General features: G+C 39.3%; 1 protein-coding gene across 2 annotated transcripts in view; it reads right to left on the bottom strand.

Moving 5' to 3' along the window:
- The window catches only part of C13H3orf49 (chromosome 13 C3orf49 homolog), a 127,250-nt gene that overhangs the window by 77,918 nt on the left and 30,407 nt on the right, over window positions 1–18,925 (bottom strand). Inside the window, exon 1 of one of the 2 annotated variants that reach the window (XM_084988856.1) lies at window positions 156–302. The exons of the other annotated variant lie outside the window; for it this stretch is intronic. The gene's annotated coding sequence lies outside the window, so the exon portion shown is untranslated. Of the gene's footprint in view, window positions 1–155; window positions 303–18,925 lie in introns of those variants that run through there. 2 annotated transcript variants of the gene reach the window in all.

Raw genomic sequence — 18,925 nt, 5'->3', positions numbered from 1 at the left:
TGGATCTTTGTGTTCCCTTAGTTCTCTTCCTCTTCAATCCAGCCACATGAATTTCTTACAGTTTCTTCAACACACCAAAAATGTTTACACCTCAGAGACTTAGCCCAAGGCTCTAACACTTGCCCTCCAGAAAACTACATGACTCACATTCTTACCTTAATCTTATTTCTGCCCAAAGGAAACTTGCTCAAAAATGTTTTTTTTTTCTGCTGTGTGGAATGGTGGAATTTTGAAGTAATCCATGTGCTCATTATTAAGAGAAAGAACAAGTAAAAATATGGTCCATGCAAACAATAGGATACCTAGAATCAAGAAAACATAGAAAATTAGTTCTACAAATATCAACATTGGAAAGGCGAGAAAAATGTGCTGTTTGAGAAAGTAGGAAACAGGAAGGATCTACAGCACCATATCATTTATGCAAATCAAAATCATGTCACCAAACACTGCATATTCTGTGGGGATACATATGTGCTTAAGGACATATATCAAATATGGAGAGGAGAAAGGAAACAGGAGAGAGTCAAGAAAGGATGGCCTTCTTCGACATTCCATTAAAAGAATTCTTTCTACCAGCTATTTTCTAGTTCCTTAAACTGCAGAGTGCCAATTTCCATACAACATTTTCTGATATATTGTTTGTTTATTTTTAATTGTTTTACCTTCTCCTTTAAAATATCAATGATAGAAGAGGGACTTTGCTTGATTTACCTTTGTATTTTCTGTGTCTAGACCAGTATTTAGCACAGAGTGTTAAATAAATATTCATTCAATGGATGAATTTATCCCCCAACATCCAAGAAGTGGAAGGATTGAGATCTTTTTACAGAGGAGGAAATTGACATTAAGTTCCTTGTATCAAAAAAAGATCTGACAATTAATCTGAAGGCCCAGGGTTTTAATAAAGAGTTCTGATTCCAAGTGCTATTTCCATAATATCACAGCAATCTTCCTGAAGTCATATTAAATAGAACACACAGTATATTCAATCTATAGAAGTAGCATCAAAGACTGAATTATTCCCTAGGAATTTAGCTGTTCAAATCTTCAGAAAACATTTTAAAAATGTTAACACTTGCAACTATGAGTACACCAGACATTCTTCTGTGAATGTTACTGAGAAAGTTATTACTCATCTAAGAGGTGGGCAAATAACCTTTCTAGGCTGACTGGCATTTCATCATTGACATTTTAAAATCCTTGATATTGTGATCTTTTCCTGGTTTATGGTATTTTAATTAAGAAAAGGTTGATAACAGCGCTTAATTAAGGTCAGAGGATACTTTGAAGTAATCATATTGTTACCAAAAAAAACATATTGTGCTTGAAAGAATGGTGCAGAGGAGGCCCCTATGTTGAAAAGTAAGAAGCAAACTTAGGGTGTATTTGCCATTAGGCCTAGATATTTTAAAGGATTCAAGGGATTCCAATTTTCAGAGGCATCATTCTTCAGCTTTCCTTATCATTTATGTAACTTGTGAGCTTTCCACAGGTTCTTCTAATAAGCTCGAAGCTCTCCCTAACGGCCACACTGAATGTCATAGTTGACCCGGGAATAACAAGCCAACTGACTAGTTGACTGACAGCCAGAAGCTAAATCTGCAGGAACAGTTCTTCCAACTCAAAATCCCAGACTTTTTATTTAATAATTCTAAATGATCTGTCTCTACCCAGATGCTTATTTCTGATTTTGTGTATAAATAGTCACATGACGTGGATATGATGTTTCTTCCTCCCTCACTGCTGACAGGTCACGATTGACATCTTAGATGAGAATGATGAAGCACCTGTCTGCACACCCTCTCTATACAAGGCAATCATTTTTGACAATGTTGTTGCTGGGACAAACGTCAACGGCTTCCAGCTAAACTGCCACGAGAGAGATTCACGAGATTTTGAGATGTGCTTTGAAATGCTTTCTGCTGGATAATTTTCTTATTTCTTTTAATCATAAGCATGTGTCAAATTGATATAACCTCTCTGACATAAATAATATAACCTTAGAGACAACTGTGTTTATAAAGGTTAAGCCATTTCATACCTATGGCATTAAGTTTTCTCAAGGAATCTTTTCTCACTTCCCTATGTCTGATCTAATTCCTCCTATGGTGGAACTATCAGTGATTTCAATGATACTTGACAATGAAGAGATTTTGGACTTGGAAGGTTAAGTTACGAGTAACTACATCTGCTGTCCATGGTACTGGCTAAAAATAGCAGCCATCTCTCCATGTGATGCTAATACACAGGCACTAGGATCAACGTTTTCTGCTTTATTATTACTGGATTACACAGATCTGTATCAACTCTAGGCATAATCTTGGGACATATGGAAGAAATTTATTGGAGACCAAATATGGGCTATGAGGAGGGTACACATTAGTGTGCAAAAGAGATATGGATCTTGCATTTATGGAATTCATGGCTCATTAGACTAGGAGTAATGTCAACAATTATAAAGTGATAAAAATATGACAAGTTTTATACAGGAGAACTACTGAGTATAATGAGAGAATAGCAAGAAGTACTTAAAGTATAGAGGTCTAGCTACCTGTTGACTTGTAGCTAGAAGAAGGGAGTATGGGCATAAATTAACATATTGCCAACTAATTATAACAGACTAGTTCAATGTCTGCTCCTTTTGCTAGATGAGAGGCTTCATGAAAGTGGAGGCTATGTACTTATTGTTTACAGCAGTGTCTCCAGGGTCATTGAGACTTGACTTGAATCTTAGTAGAGGCTCAATACATGTTTATGGTCTGACTGGCCCATTTGATGTTGATCCAGACTAAGTTGAAAGTGGGGATGAAGTTGCTCTGTGTGGGAAATAAAGGAAGTAAAAGCAATTAGGCAGAATAATGTGATGATAGTGTGAAGATTGCTGACCACATATGGGGATCAGACTCATGATCTTAACCTTTAAAACAATTTTTTTCTAGCCCATTGAATTCATTGCTTACTGGATTTCAATTCTATTTTAAGCCTTGTATAGGTATAAAGACTCATAGAACAATCAAATTCTATTTATTTACACCTGCTGTCTTTCAAAAGCTATTTAAGGTAGCTTGAGAAAACCTTTTAACATATCTTAGAATCATTGTAATTTTTTTCTTTATATCTTTCAAAGGAAATGTGAACCATCATTTTGGATTAGACCCAACTTGAGGCTCAATTATTCCAAAATTAATTGTAAAAAAATCCTTTTAACTTTGAATCTGGAGCTGAACTGCAGTGGCAGTATCATCTTGTAGTGCACATAATTATTGACAACCTGAAATACGGCAAAGACTCCAAGCCCAGGACAGGCACCGCTGGTATAGATATTTATGTAGCAATAGCCAATATGCTACCTCCTCCAACCATTAGTTCTGAAGTAAGGTGTTACAGAATTTAATTTGGGTCTCTGTGTGGGAAACGTTCTACTGCAAATTCAAATTTCATCTAGAAAGGCTAAAAAGCTACTCAGGGCAGTACCTTCACCCATTTGCCTTTCACTTAGGCACCACCCCATCCAACCACCAGGTGACATTTTAGAGTGTACATCCATGAATCTACACTGAAAGAGAGAGAGAATTTGTGATAATTGCAGGTGGATCAGAGAACCCCCAAGCAACTAATTGTGCCTGAATGATCTGAATGTCCTGTCCACCAGAAAGGCTCATTCATCAATGAAATCTATCATTGATATCATGTTATTCATAGTCATAGACACCTACTATGTGTTAGGAATGGTGTTCCATGGCTTACCATCTTTACTTCATTTTTGATTTAACCTTGTGAAGTTGAGCAGATCTTTTAGTATTTTGTTATTTCAAAAATAGGTATGTTAGAGTTCCTGCTGTGGTGTAACAGGTTAAGGATCTGGCATTGCTGCAGCTATGGCATAGGTCAGAGCTGTGGCTCAGATTTGATCCCTGGCCCAGTAACTTCCATATGCCACGGATGTTGCCAAAAAAAGAAAAAAAATTGTAAAGCCTCTGCAAAATTCCAGAATAGCTTCATAGTTACCCAAGGATAAAGCCTTTTCAGTAGTCTTTATGGTTAGTGCATTTTACTGTCTTCTTTCCTTTGAAATAGAGGCTTTTTTCTTTTTACAACATGGATGATAAATCTTTCCACCAGAATATTTGATTTTTAAGAACACACTGTTCTCTTACACTGCAGAAAAAGGGTTTATCCTGTGTAGAGTAGATAATAGCAGCATGCACGCCTAAAAGAAAGTTCGGATGCCATGTAGTTCACCCCCCTGATTTTACAGATGAGAAAACAGGCCAAAAAGGAGAAATGATTTTGTTCAAGTTCACAGAGCAGTCACTGCATGCAATTCAAGTCTTCAGATCCTTAAATTGGTGCCTTCTTTAGGCTCAGGTGTTCCTTGGTTTTACCCGTGGTATTAAAAACTTCCGTATGCCTGAGTCAATACCCTACTGTCCATAGGACCATAGCTCTATACTGAGGCTACTATGTGTAAATAGATGCTCTTTGAAAACAAAGACTAAAGGCTCTGTTTGCCTTGAAATAATATTTCCCAGAAAAGAAAAGTACACTGCTATCAACACATACAAATCCAGTGACTGGTACATTCCTTCCATCTTCACTCTGAGGACTATTTTCTTTGCTGGGTTGGCTTCCTGGCTATGTTTCCTGCTTTGGAGATATGGAAACAAGATACAATGCTGTCACAAAATGGCCAAGGAAGTCTCCAAGTCCAATCCCAGGTATGTGATTTTTCTTTCTAAGCTTCTGTTATAAAGAGTTAAAATCAGTTGAGGTTTGGTGATCTTACTCTAAAAGCTTCTGCCTAATTTTGCTTTTGAGGAGCACAGAGGAAAGTACTTCTAAAACAAAACTCGACAGTCCATTTCGCTATTGCTCCAAACTCACTCTCACAAAGAGTTGGAGAGCTTTCTTCAAACAGTAGCAACAACATATTCTTGGTTTCTATCTTAGAACATCTGAAAAAGATTTTCTGTGAGAATGTATTTTAAACAATTCAGTTCATGAAGAGACAAGACCAACAACTCCCCATGCTATTTTGATGCAAGCAGTTCATGGGCAGGTTTTTCACAACCCCTGGGAACTAGCCTAGAGGCAGGTGATAAAGCCAGGTACCCTCTCCATACCCATTTTGAATCTCTGTGAGGCTGGGCAGAGAGGCCAAAGAAATGGATAGCAATTGCAGCTGCTTTCTTCATCACCCGAAAATAATTCTTCAGGACACGAAATAGCATGGCTTCAAAAATAGAGTTGGATATGAATTTTTATTAGCTAAGTAGAGACAATTTATAATTCAGTGTGGGGGGTAAAGATGTTTAATGAGACCAGTTTATTATTCCCCATACAGCATTAAAAAAAATGGGGTGGGAAAAGATTGGATAATAGTCATATGCTACAAAAAAATTGAATTTTTTGCCATTTATTAGCATATGAAGCTGATATTTTGTCAAATTTTCTTTTCCTGCAGAAGAATAAAGTCTATAACAGGTAAGATACAGCTTGCTCATTGTCACATGATTATTTTAAATTGTGTGATTTTTAAAAAGCCACTTGTCCAATATCTGCCATTTATTGATTTTCTGAACAGAAGACAGAACTGAAAAGGAAAAGACTGTCATTGGAAACATAAATAAAGAACTGGAAGTATTAACAGTAAGGACATTTTTGTGATTCCCCTATAGTAGCAGAAAGAAGAACTATATTTTCTCTAGAATTATGGCTCAGCGAAAATTCTTCCATATTAACATATGGCAGATCTACTCAGACATCATAGAAATACGGTCATTTCAAATCAACTGCCTCTGCTGAGTTTCTGTGTATTAAAAATCTGGAATTTCAGATTCAGTCTTAGAATTTGGTTTAGGTCAAAATTTCCCATCGGCATTATATGCCAAAACAACTCCAGACAAATGGAAATCCAGCTTTAGCTACTATTTCTTAAAAGTAAGATCCAGATTTGAAAATAGGTTATCCATGTCCTAGAGTTGAATAAGTCTTTCAACCCTGGAGTTTCTTAGCAGATGATGAAATCTATAGCTAGTCTCCTGTATTAGTGTGCTCAGGCTGCCATAACAAAGTACCAAGGAATGGGTGGCTTCAGTGACAGAAATTTATGTTCTCCCGGTTCTGAAGGTTAGAGGGTAGAGGTGTTAGTAGGTTTAGTATCTTCTGAGTTCTCCTTCCTTGGCTTGCAGATGCTGCCTTTCTCCTGTGTCCCCACCTGTCCTTCCTTATCTGTGTTGTCTATGTTCTAATCTCTTGTTTTTATAACCACACCAGACATATTAGATTAATGCAGGTGAGCCCACCACCACGTTTTGGATTGACCTTTTACTGTAATCACCTCTGTAAGATCCTATCTCCAAACACAGTCACATTCCGAGATATGGGGGTTAGGGCGTGAACATGTGCAATTTGGAAGAACTCAATACAGCCCAGAACACTTTCCCCTGCAAGGGGGAGACTTCACCTCAATACAAAGATCTGAGTTCAGGCAGAGCATGGTGGGCAGAATTAGTGAGGACTGGGACTGGCAGGAGACAAGAAGTTTTTGGACCCTAGCCTGCTAGCCTTTTATATGCTAGAAGATGAGGCAATTTGTAAGAAATCATCTGGTCAAAATATTCTGTATTGAGTACTAATTTTATCAAGTTGACTTACTGCTAACATTTTGCGCTTTTTAACAAGAAACCATCGTGTATGAGACTGTGTTTGATGGAGAAGCCATTGATCCAGGCACGGTGTTTGCCTATCTTTTGCATTTGGAAGAGAAAGCATGTGAATGCAGTACTGATGCATTATGCTTTTTGCAATGAGACTCTGTCCTAAAGCGACATTCAAGGACTAGGTGAGTAAAATAAATGATGAGAAGGGCCATATAAGGCAGTAAGTTCAGTCACCAGTGGCAACTGATGCTTGGGGAACATGGCTATTACTCAGTATCCAAGTACTAGAGCCATTTTATGTACATCAAAACAGGCTCAGAGAGGGCGGGAAATGTGTTTAGGGTTACATAGCTTTCTTTCCTTTTGAAGAAAGGAGGGGGAAAAGCTGGTGGAGTTTTTGAACAGAGACTGAATCTTATTTTATTTTTTGTCTTTTCTAGGGCTGCACCTGCGGCATAAGGAGGTTCCCAGCCTAGGAGTCTAATCAGAGCGTAGTTGTTGGCCTATGCCACAGCCACAGCAATGCAGGATCCGAGCCATATCTGCAACCCACACCACAGCTCACGGCAATGCTGGATCCTCAACCCATTGAGCGAGGCCAGGGATCAAACCCACAACCTCATGGTTCCTAGTTGGATTCGTTAACCACTGAACCACAATAGGAACTCCTGAATCTTATTTTTATTAAAGTGTAGTTGATTTACAGTGTTGAGTCAATTTCTGCTGTACAGCATAGTGACTTAGTCATACATAAATGTACATGCATATTTTTTTCTCGTACTATCTTCCATCATGTTCTACCCTAAGTCTTTGAATATAGTTCCCTGGTGTGGTACAGTAGGACCTCATTGCTTATCTATTCTAAATGTAATAGTTTGCATTTACTAACCCCAAACTCCCCTTCCCACTTCCTCCCCACGCCCCCCCCGCCCCCGGCAACCACAAGTCTGTTCTCCATGTCTGTTTCTGTTTTGTAGATAGGTTCATTTGTGCCATATGTGTCATATTTTAGATTATGCATATAAGTGATATTGAACAGAGACTGAATCTTAATCATGGTAGACAGAGGCAGCTGGCTGGAGATAGTAGGTACTTGGCTGCAAGAGCAGTGAGAGGACTGTCATGTGTCTGCATTGGTTGGAGGGTCTTAAATGACCTCTTGGTGGAGGAAGGGCAGAGTGGCCTGCAACAGACCTTCAAGCACTTCTCCTAGTTCTTTTTTGTACTTGATATTACTATTGTTATTATTATTTGCTTTTAGGGCCTCACCCATAGCATATGGAGGTTCCCAGGCTAGGGGCTGAATTAGAGCTACAGCCACTGGCCACAGCCAGAGAAGTGCAGGATCCAAGCCATGTCTGTAACCTACACCGCAGCTCACAGCAATGGCGGATCCTTAACCCACTGAGCGAGACCAGGGATTGAAACTGTAGGTTACTAGTCAGATTCATTTCCCTTGTGCCACAATTGGGAACTCCTGCACTTGACTATTATTATTGAAAATAATAATAATGACTACATGCCATTTCTTGTTTCCATCTAACATTTTTTTTAATGTATTTAATAAATGCCTATTTAGTACTTTAAATGTGCCAGTCTTATTCTAAGAACCTTATAATTACTAATCTATTTAATTTTTTCTCGTGTTAAATGTACAGAAGTTACCATTTCAACTATTTCTAAACATACATCTCTGTGATATTAAGTACATTCACATTATTGTGCAACCATCATCCCCATGCATCTCCAGAACTTTTTCATTTTTCGTTTAAATTCATCAGACACTAACTCTCCATGCCCTCTTCTCCCCCAGACCCTAACCATCCTCCTTTTTTGCTCTATGAATATGACCATTCTAGGCACTTACTATAAGTGGAATCATACAGTAATGGTTCTTTTGTAATGGCTTTACTCACTAAGCATAAGGTTCATTACTTTAAGGTTCATTCACATTGCAGCAAGTGTCAGAATTTCCTCCCTTTTTAAGCCTAAATATTATTCCATTGTATGTACAGACCTCTATTTATCCATTCTCACAGCAATGGCTACATGGATTGCTTCCACCTTCTCACTATTAATGCTGCTAAGTAACTACTGACTTTTAACATCTCTTGCATACAAAGATTTTATATTTAACTCTACATTTGCAGACTTACTACAAGATATTTTTTGGGTGTTTCGAATAGCAAATCATAGGAAATATTTGTTGAATTCCTGATACAGATAAAAATGCTTTCATATGAACTATTCATTCTCACTACTATTTATGAGGTGGTGACTATTATCATTACCCTCAGTTTATAAATGATAAAACAGGCACAGAGACACAAAGTAACTTCTTGAGAATCAGTGTTTAGTGAGAGGAAAAGGAATTAAAAGCAATCTCACACAGGAACTCTGACCCCAACACTAGTTGTGATGTCTCCTACCAACGCCTGGTAAAAAGCAACACATGAACAAACACTGGGCTCTAGATAGCGCCACTGTACAAAACAGAAACAAAACCAGTCTACATAGTCTAATAAGGACAACAAGAGACTGCAATCACTCTTTGCCCCTTCAATGTTTGAATGACACTCATTGCCTGTGGTCTTCTCAGTACTGAGGACACATTTCCTATAAGATCCCTGCATTTGGCTTTATTTTGAACCCAGATGTTTAATGTGACTCAGCAATTAGTTTTTATGTTCCAACATGCACTATTTTTCTTTCTTTCTTTCTTTTTTTTTTTTAGGGCTGCAGCTGTGACATATGGAAGTTCCTAAGCGAGGGGTCGAATCTGAGCTGCAGCTGCTGGCCTATGCCACAGCCACAGCAGCATGGGATCTGAGTCTCATCGGTGACATACACCACAGCTCGTGGCAATACCAGATCCTTAACCCAGTAAGTGAGGCCAGGGATCGAACCCACATCCTCATGGTAACTAGTGGGATTAGTTTCTGCTGTGCCGCAATGAGAACTCCCCCAACATGCACAATTTATGCATAATACGGATTTTTGTGTTTTCTTTTTGATGGAGGGAGGAGTCTGAAAGTGAAATGTATTGCCCACCTTAGCACAGGGGCCCTGGAGGAAGAAGCAACTTTCAATTAATGGATTTTTGAGAGGTGACTCAACACATTGAAATGTCACATGATACTTATAAAGAGAAATATTTTAAAATAAAAATAAGGTTAGCTGTTTGTGTTAGGACATACTATCATTACCAAATGTTCTGGGGGACACAGAATATGATGCATAAGGCGTTGTTTTATTCATGGAGTCCAATCAAAGTGCGAGAAAGTTTGGCCCTCTACTCTAGTGGTTAGTATTTAGAGCACTGCAGCTGGACTCCCTGGCTTCAAAGCCAGGTGTGCCACTTACACACAGTGTGGCTTTGGCAGGTTACTTAACATCTCTCAGCCTGTTCTCTCGTCTCTAAAATGTGGCTCATAAAATGTATGTATCTCACAGGGTCATTGAATGGATGAAATGAATTCGTATGTAAAAACAGTCTGATACATAGTTAATACTAAAGGAGTCAGCTATTATTGTTATTATTAATTATACCTCAGTCACCTAAGAAACCTATTATCAGGCTCTATTTACCCTGTTTATTTTCACAGGTATTATTCTCATTTCATTATTGTTTCTATGAAGGGCTGACTGATTAATCTCAGACACTGTATAAGGCACACCACTTCAGGGACAATTAAAAAAATAGTTCAATGTATTCTTTGTAAAACTTGAGTTTACCATAATGAAAAGCTCACAAGAAATTGCAAAAAATTGTATAGAAAGGATTGTGTACTCATCACCTAGCTTCCCCCAAAGGCAACATCTTTTACAACCTTAGCACCAAAACCTGGACATTGCCGTTGGTCCAGTACAATTAACTACTCTACAGCCTTTACTCAGGTTTGACCAGTTTTTACATGCAATGATTTTTTACGTCTGGGTATATAGTCCTATGATATTTAATCACTTACACAGGCTCATATAACCCCAACCACAGTCAAGATAAAGAACTGTTCCTTCACCACAAAAGTGCTTTCTTGCACTCAAGGGATAATGTTTAATGTATGTGAAAGTCCTGTGTGCTTTAACTTCTTCTTCTAATTTTCTCTTAACAGAGTAAAACTTAGAAGGCAAGCAACTCATCACTAGGCTGGGTATATAGCAAATGCTCAATAAACATTTTGTGGGGGAAATAAATGCTTTGTGAGTTAGTTATAATTCACTTTCTCTGTGTTTTGGGTTCTTCTCCCCACAGTCTCTGGAAACATGTATGAATATAACAGCAGAACAGGTTCAAGAAAGTAGAAGAAGCCCCCGAGGCACCAGAGGGGGTCTTTGGCAAATATATACTCCCTCCTGGAATCTACATCCGTCAACATTCCCATCCATGCAAGGATAGGGTTTTCCTACGTCTCTGGCTGATTGCTTTTTGTGTGTACCTGCCTGTCAATGGGCACTTTACCCTTGACTATCTACAATTAGATTGTTGATGTGAAGCCACTGCTTTTTTGTGTGTTTATAGCTTTCTGTAATCTTCCAGTTCAGGGTGTCTGAGTGAGGGCAGTGGGAGTGGTCAAATTCACTGCTCTGATAATGTTTTGCTGGCAACTAGAGATTAAATGGATACATGTTCACTGTCTGACTGCCCAGTGGAAGGTATGCTTGTTACTACTGGAGACTTTGTTTTGATCACTGCTGTGGCCCTAGCACACGCTTAGCCCTAGGAGGGATTCCATGAATATTTGATGAATAAATGCATTTGAATTTATGAATTTACATATATTGCCTTTAATTCACATTACTTATTACTCCCTATGACCTAGAAATGGAATGTATCTTTAGAAAAGAACTTTTTTGGTTTCTGGAAGTCATAAAAAATGCAGGATTTTTCTCAGCATTTTTAAAAAGCACAATTGATCTTGCTTTTCTTTTTATAGCGCTACGGAGAATGACCACCTGAAAACTTTACTTATTAATGATTTGCCAAAGAAATGTTGGCCTGCAGTCTTTTGAGAGCTATGTTTTTAGACAAGTAGTTTTAAAATACCTATGAGCTCTCTGGTGATCCTCCTCTTTGGTTGCAGAAGACCTAAAGGACTGCTGATGGTAGAGGCTAAATTCACATTTAACCCAAAATAGAGTTCAACTTGGGATAATTTTTCCCTTTTTTTTTTTTTTTTTTTTTTTTTTTTTTTTGCTTTTTAGGGCTCCACCTGAGGTTCCCAGGCCAGGGGTCGAATTGAAGCTACAGCTGCCAGCCTACACCTCAGCCACAGCTATGAAGGATCTGAGCCGAGTCTGCTACCTACACCACAGCTCATAGCAATGCTGGATCCTAACCCACTGAGCAAGGCAAGGGATCAGACCTGCATCCTCATGGATACTAGTTGGGTTTGTTACCACTGAGACACAATGGGAACTCCAAGTTGGGATAATTTTTTTAAACTAATCTTATTCCAAGTTTAGCATACCATAAGCAAAGAATGAAGATGTATTTGAATCAGAGGATAGATAATGAGGACTCAGATGATCAGAAAAGCCTTGATATTTATGCTCCTTTGCATGTGCACACACAGATGTTTTCTTTTCAGTCCAGGAACACCTTACATCCCAACAAGAAAGCACCTGAAAAAAAACGGGCTCATGTTTTATGTATGTAGCTCAGCTGGGTCAAACTTCAGGAGGGGCTGGTGTGGAGGGTGGAGGCAGATTTGAAGTCTGGAGCTTGGACAAGTCACATCGCCTCCCTGAAGTTTGGTTTTCTTCTAGAAAATGTGTACAGTCATTCTTGCCTTGTGTCTATCTCAAAGTTAGATTGCAAGAAACATCATATAACAGCTGATTTTTTTTTTAAGTTTTGTTGATTTCTTTTTTTTTTTTTTTTGGCTGCCCCTTAGGATACGGAGTTTCCAGCAAGAAGCAGTTGTGGCCTATGCCCCTCAGTCGCAGGAACACTGAATCCTTAACCCATTGCGCTAGGACAGAACCTGTGTCCCAGCACTCCAGAGACACTGCCAATCCTGATGCACCACAGAGGGAACTCCTACAACATACAATTGAGATCTGACATTTGGCAGCACTTTTTGAACAGTAAGCACTATGTAAGTGTAATATAGGATCAGTTTCATTAAGTCAAAATTGGGTGCTCAGAGAGCAGTGACTTGGAACACAGAGAGGGTCACTCCATGTTTCTAAGCCAATCTGTGTTGTAATTGGTCAATAATTAGCTGCACAACTTCTGTGAGAGGAGTAGACTGCCTCGCTCCAGATGGCATGATAATTCTTCACCAGGGGAGAGACCAAGGACTGTCTGGAAAATGCTCTCCCCTCCAGCAAGACTCTCACTGGATCAATTACGGTAAGATGGATGTAGATATGTGAGTCCCCATCTGCTCCCACCTGAGCATTTGAGGAAAAAAAACAAAACAACCCAGCATTTGTATACTTCTTTTTCAAAGTCTGGACTGGATCAACTATTACTTACTCTGCTTGTGCCAAACCAAGAAAAATCCGTAAGGGCTAAGTTGAGGGTTTACTTCCTTTTGCTTAGTTGTTTGGGGTCTCTCCTTGAGACATGGCCAAGAAAGGATGATGGTAACACTAGGGGAGTCATTTGGAGGAAAGTGGAGGGCTGCGACTCTAGAATCTGACTTCTATACTGGGTCATAATCAATTTGCCTCCAAACTCCTGATGTTTGTACTTTCTTTCTTTCCTACTTCTTTGTTTTTGTTTTTGTCTTTTTAGGGCCACACCCTCAGCATATCAACATTCCCAGGCTAGGGGTCGAATCAGAGGTACAGCTGCCAGCCTACACCTCAGCTCATGGCAATGCCAGATCCTTAACCCACTGAGTGAGACCAGGGATCGAACTTACATCCTCATGGATACTAACTGGGTTTGTTACTGCTGAACCACAATGGGAACTCTTAGATGTTCTTTTCTACTTTAGTTTAATAATGATTGTATTAGTTTGCTGAGGTTATGGTAACAAATTGCCATTAATGGTGGCAAAAAGAAAAAAAAAACAGAAAAGAAAAACAAAACAAAAAAACAGAAATGGATCCTCTCATAGTTCTGGAAGCTAACATTGTAAAGTCCAAGGGTTGGCAGGCCCCACGCCCTCTGGAGGCTCTAAGAGACAACCTGTACCTTGTCACTTCCAGCTCCAAGGGCAGCCCTGGTCTTACTGCATCCCTCCCATCTAAGACTCTGCCCTCACATCACTTTCTCTCCCAGGGGTCTGTCAGATTTCCCTCTGCCTCACCCTTACAAGGACAGTGGTGACTGGATACAGGGCCTGCCCAGGCAGTCCAGGTTGATCTCCTTATCTCAAGATCCTTAACTGGGGGGATGGGGGGTGTTACCATGGATAAGCTGAAGATTTGGGATGGAAATGCTATAAAATTGGGTTGTGCTGATCGTTATACAACTGTAAATGTAATACAGTTCATTAAGTTAAAAAAAAAAAGATCCTTAACTCACATATGGACAGACTTTTCAAATAAGACACTGTTTTCATGTTCTGAGGATTAGAACATGGGTAAATCTTTGGCAGGGGGGTGGTTATCATTCTATAACCTACAATAATTTTCAAAGTTTCTAATATAGGGTATATAAATCAATGTACTCTTTCTGGTGAACAATAGGACTATTTTACTTTATTGAAGAAATTGTATTGGGGAAATGACAATTAAAAAATTTTAAAAAAATTGAGTGCCTACTGTGTGCCAAGATTGCTTCAAAGCCTTTTATCAATAAAAAATTCAGAGATGCCTTTGACCTGGTCCTTCTGATTGGAATTTCCCTATAGATACACTTACAAAAGAGCTACAATGTTTTTTTAAAAAGATAGTAGCTGATGGTAGCATCCTGTGTTAAGAGAAAAACAACTGGAATAACATCAAAGTGTCCATTCATAAGTGATTGGTTGGAAAATCACATTGTGTTCATATTCATATTACAGAATGTACAACGTGGCTATTAAAAATAATTAGGCATATGTTGATATGGAAGATATAATGTGATATAAAGTTTGGCAAGCTACAGAATCCTTATTAATATGCAAAAAATAAGCATCTGTGTATATATATATATACATATATATGATAGTATATGCATATACTTCAGGGAGCAGTGACAAATCACAGGGAACTCTAAATAGTGACTATCTTTTCAGAGAAAGCCTTGGGGAGAGAAGGCAGAGGATGAAGGAAGTATTTTACTTTTCACAGTTTTATGAACCATTACATTTTCTAACCTTGTACATATGCTATTTTTATTTTCTAATAATGTAAGCAGGTATTATCTGGTGATGAGTATTTAGGACACTCATTTCTTTTTTAATACTTTTTCTGGAGTTTTATAAGAGATAATTATTGTTGCTCTTCTGTCTGTCTCTCTTTCTCCTGTGAAATAGAATTATTCTCATGTTAGGCCTCCAGGATTTAGTAGCTAAATCTCTCATCTTTTCCACTCATGGTTTGTAACATACTGTACTATTGCTCTGCTGTTTCAGAGATTTCTTTCACTGGATTTTATGGGTCACTAATTCGGGTCTCACCAGTGACCACTCAGTTTCAGCTCATCTGCTGACTTTTTAAGTTTTAAAATCATGTTTTTAGTCCCAGGAATATGTATGTATGTATGTGTGTGTGTGTGTGTGTGTGTGTGTGTGTGTGTAGGGCAGGTGTGCACACATGCACATAATTCATGTGTCAACTTAAAAATATGCACAACTTAAAAGTCCAGAGTTAAATTTTATTTGGAGCAAAATGGCGACTATAACCTGGGAGGCGGCATTTTACATAGCTCTGAAACACAGCTCCAAAAGTTTGAGAAGGTCAGTATCTATGTGATTTTTGTAAAGGGGGAGGTATATGTAACCAAGCACATATTTTACAGAAGGTTGCTACTAGTCAGGAGGAGAAGGCATCACCAGGAAGGATTTTAGTGCTTTTCTAGATACGAGGAGATGCAGGAATTGGGCCCATAAAATCTTCTCCTGAAAATATCTAACTATCTGAAGACCTGTTCTGCCAGTTTCCCCAGAGCACAGAGTATCTCACTCCTGATCTCCTGAGCTGCTTTCAGGGGGTGTTGATAGTCAGCAGCTGCAGTGGCTCATGATCCCTGTAGAGGCAGATGGCAAGTGCCAATCTCCAATTCACATATCAATCTAAGTTGTCTTATCTGTTTTTGTTGAAACTGTTGTCCATTTCAGTGGAAGTCTGTTTTGAGTATTTTAGATTTTCTTCCTCAAAAGTCCTTGGTTCCCTTGGGCTTCTTGTCACTTTTCTGTCTGCTTGGGGGCTGAGGTTGAGCTGCTCTGCACTTTTCTGACATGATGGTGGAACCACTGCTGTCTCTCCCAGGCCTTCTAATGGAACAGCAGAGGCAGGGAGGTTAGGACCCTGTATGACAGGAGGGCTTTCCTTGGCCTCTATGTTCCAGGGACAGAAGAGCCACGTCTTGCAGCCATTCAGTGCCTCTGCAGGTGTTTGGGGGTCAGGGAGACATGGTACCTCTTATTTGGTTAATGTCCTATTCTCTCTGGTAGGATGGGGGAATGGGTGTCCAGTCAGTGTAAGCTCCCAAAGTGAGATCTTCCCTTTCAGATCCGTGCTCTGTGACTCCCCTAGGCTGATCCTATGGCGCTCTTCTGGTGTGGAGAGAAGAAAATCTTGGCAGACTTTTGGTCACTCCTTCCATGCCTCGTCTACACACCACCCCGAGCTGCCCCACCCAGCCAAGCCCAGCCTCAAGCCAGACCCCCAGCCAATCTACAGATGCACGAGTCTAGGATAAAAGAGCAGAAGTGCCCAGTTAAGGCCAGCATATATCAGTTCATCTTTAGCCAACCCTCAGACACATGAACAACAACAATAAATGAGTTGTTTGAAGCCACTGGTTTGTTGTACAGCAACAACTAATTGATACCAGAAAGGATGTGGGATGCTGTCTTTCATATTTCTCTATTTTTAAAAAAGTTTAAAAAAGTAATTGTCATTTAAGAAAAAACCTATTTGACCCCTAGCCTGGGAACTTCCATATGCCGTGGGTGTGGCCCTAAAAAGCAAAACAAACAAAAACAAAATAGTTGAGACCAAAGTAAACATTTAGCAGGTGTAAAAGAGAGATCATATATAAATTGCACTATGATGAAGTTGTAGAATCTCAGATTAAAAAAGGATTATAGGACTGTGTTTTGCTGGAAGATAGGGGGCTGTGACCTTTCCACCATGCCAGAGCCACTGGCCCAAGAGAAGGGCTCAACAAGCATTTATGAAGTCAGATACCTTTGAAATATTCTCAGTCAAATCCTTATCTGAAAGCTCATTGAGAAGAATTTTCCCTACAGCCTGTCCAGTGTTGATCCTGAATAGGCTTAAACATCTTCATGACGGAGCACTCACCACCTCGAGGAAGCCCTTTCCTTTGTAGCACAATCTTATTTACTATAATTATTTTGCTGAAGCAAAGAGGAAATCTAGTGTGAAATCAAAACTAAATAATTCAGAAATGTGAGGTTTTTTTCCTCATTAAGAAGCTCCCCTAGATAAAACAGGCATATTTCCCCCAGCTGATAAAGAAGCTTCTATGGATCAGAACATCTGCATAACAGCTTCCATTTCAGCATTGTTCCTTTAAATTCCATCCAGCTCCAAAAGTACACTCCTTCATCTATAATAAATGATTTACTTTCAGGTGGAAAAAACAAAACGATCCCTCTTGGATCAAAATTACCTAGGAATGTAATTAACAGCATCTCATTTTGTTAGCTCATCATCTTAACTCTCTGTGGATGTCTTTAAATAGGAAAAATTGACACTTTTATTGTATGCTTGATGTATTGCAAACATTGCTTCCTAGTATACACAGTTACAGGGCCAGTCCAGACACTCCAATGGATTGAAAACAAGTTTAGTTTGTGTTTATTGTAGTGAAAGATAACATTAGATTTGAACAGTTTCTATTTAACATTACACAGTATCTTAACATTCACCAGCCTCCCTGATTGTAGGTAAGACTCAAGGACAAAGGATGTTCATTGAGCTCTTTCTCTTATCCTTTCAGTTTTAAAAACTCAACATGGAAATCTCTATTCAATGTACATAAAATTAGTAGTAAAATATCTAATGCATAGTGTTAGAAAAAAGTTATCAGTTATATTATACTAGTAACTATTGCTATTACTAGACTATTAGTAGCCAATAGTACTATTACTGTTCTCTGTTTTGTGAACTTTCTAGATTCTCAGACTCTTCCCTATGAGCACATTCATTCTTTCCTTCCCAGACAGAACTGGGTTTTAATCTAGCCCAAGAAATAATGCGACAATGGCAATAAACCTTCTTCTTAGCTGACTTTCAAGGTCAAAAGCTAGTGGAGGTTTAGCAGAGAGTGTCAGGTAGAATCCCAGAGGCTCTGTTATTGTAGCTCTGGGCTTCTTAGCTCATGCTGTGGAGACGGAAGAAACCCATGGGCTGATGGCACAAATTAACTGGATAAAAGCCAAATCCAGCAAGGCAAGAAGTGCAAAGCCTGAAGACTTACAGGTTAAAACCATTGGTTACTTATGGCTCACTCTCTTCTGCTGTGCTCCAGCATCAAGTCCTGTACTTGGCACAGAGTAGGCATTTAATTAGTGAATGTGGAATAATCAAACGAAGGTGAGATTTCACATCGAACACCAAAGGGACATTTCCATTCTCAATCCAGGCCAATTGATAGTGAGCAGGCAGGTTCCATCCCCCTTTTGACTATATGCTTTTGGGTTTTCTTCCAGACCCAGTTTATTTTTGGCTATCACCATGATATGGCAATTATAGGCCTTACCCATTGGACCTTTTACTAATGTAGGGTTGCCTAATATCTGACACAGATGTTGCTGTTCTGCAGGTGGATTGTGGCAGACATTGGTAATGGATTGCAGCAGGCCTTTTTGCTGAGCATGGATGCACACTGTGGCAGACATGAAGGTATGCCACCCAGGTTCCCTTTCGAGGAAGCATTTGCTGTCCAGATGTAGAGAGTATGGTCGGCAGACATTCTAGCTGTTAGGATCTTTGAGGTCAGCCTCAGCTGCCGAGCATCCCTGGCCTGGAAGTCAAGCCCTTCTCCAAGCACCTAGTGGTTGAGCCAGTTAGGTGGCTAGAGAAGGGGTAGGGAGGGGAAGTTAGAAAGGTCCAGCCATTCCAGTGCAATTTTGGACAACTCTGATGGGAAATGCCAGCTCCAGAGGCCCACTCACCTCTAACTTGAAGTT

This window comes from Sus scrofa, chromosome 13, assembly GCF_054392235.1.
Source record: "Sus scrofa isolate SSC_HxYL_T2T_F1_AM1 chromosome 13, Sscrofa_HxYL_maternal_Yorkshire_Landrace_v2.0, whole genome shotgun sequence".
Classification (NCBI taxonomy): Eukaryota; Metazoa; Chordata; class Mammalia; order Artiodactyla; family Suidae; genus Sus; species Sus scrofa.
Note: the sequence above shows the minus strand (reverse complement) of the source record. Positions and strands in the feature narration are given on the sequence as shown.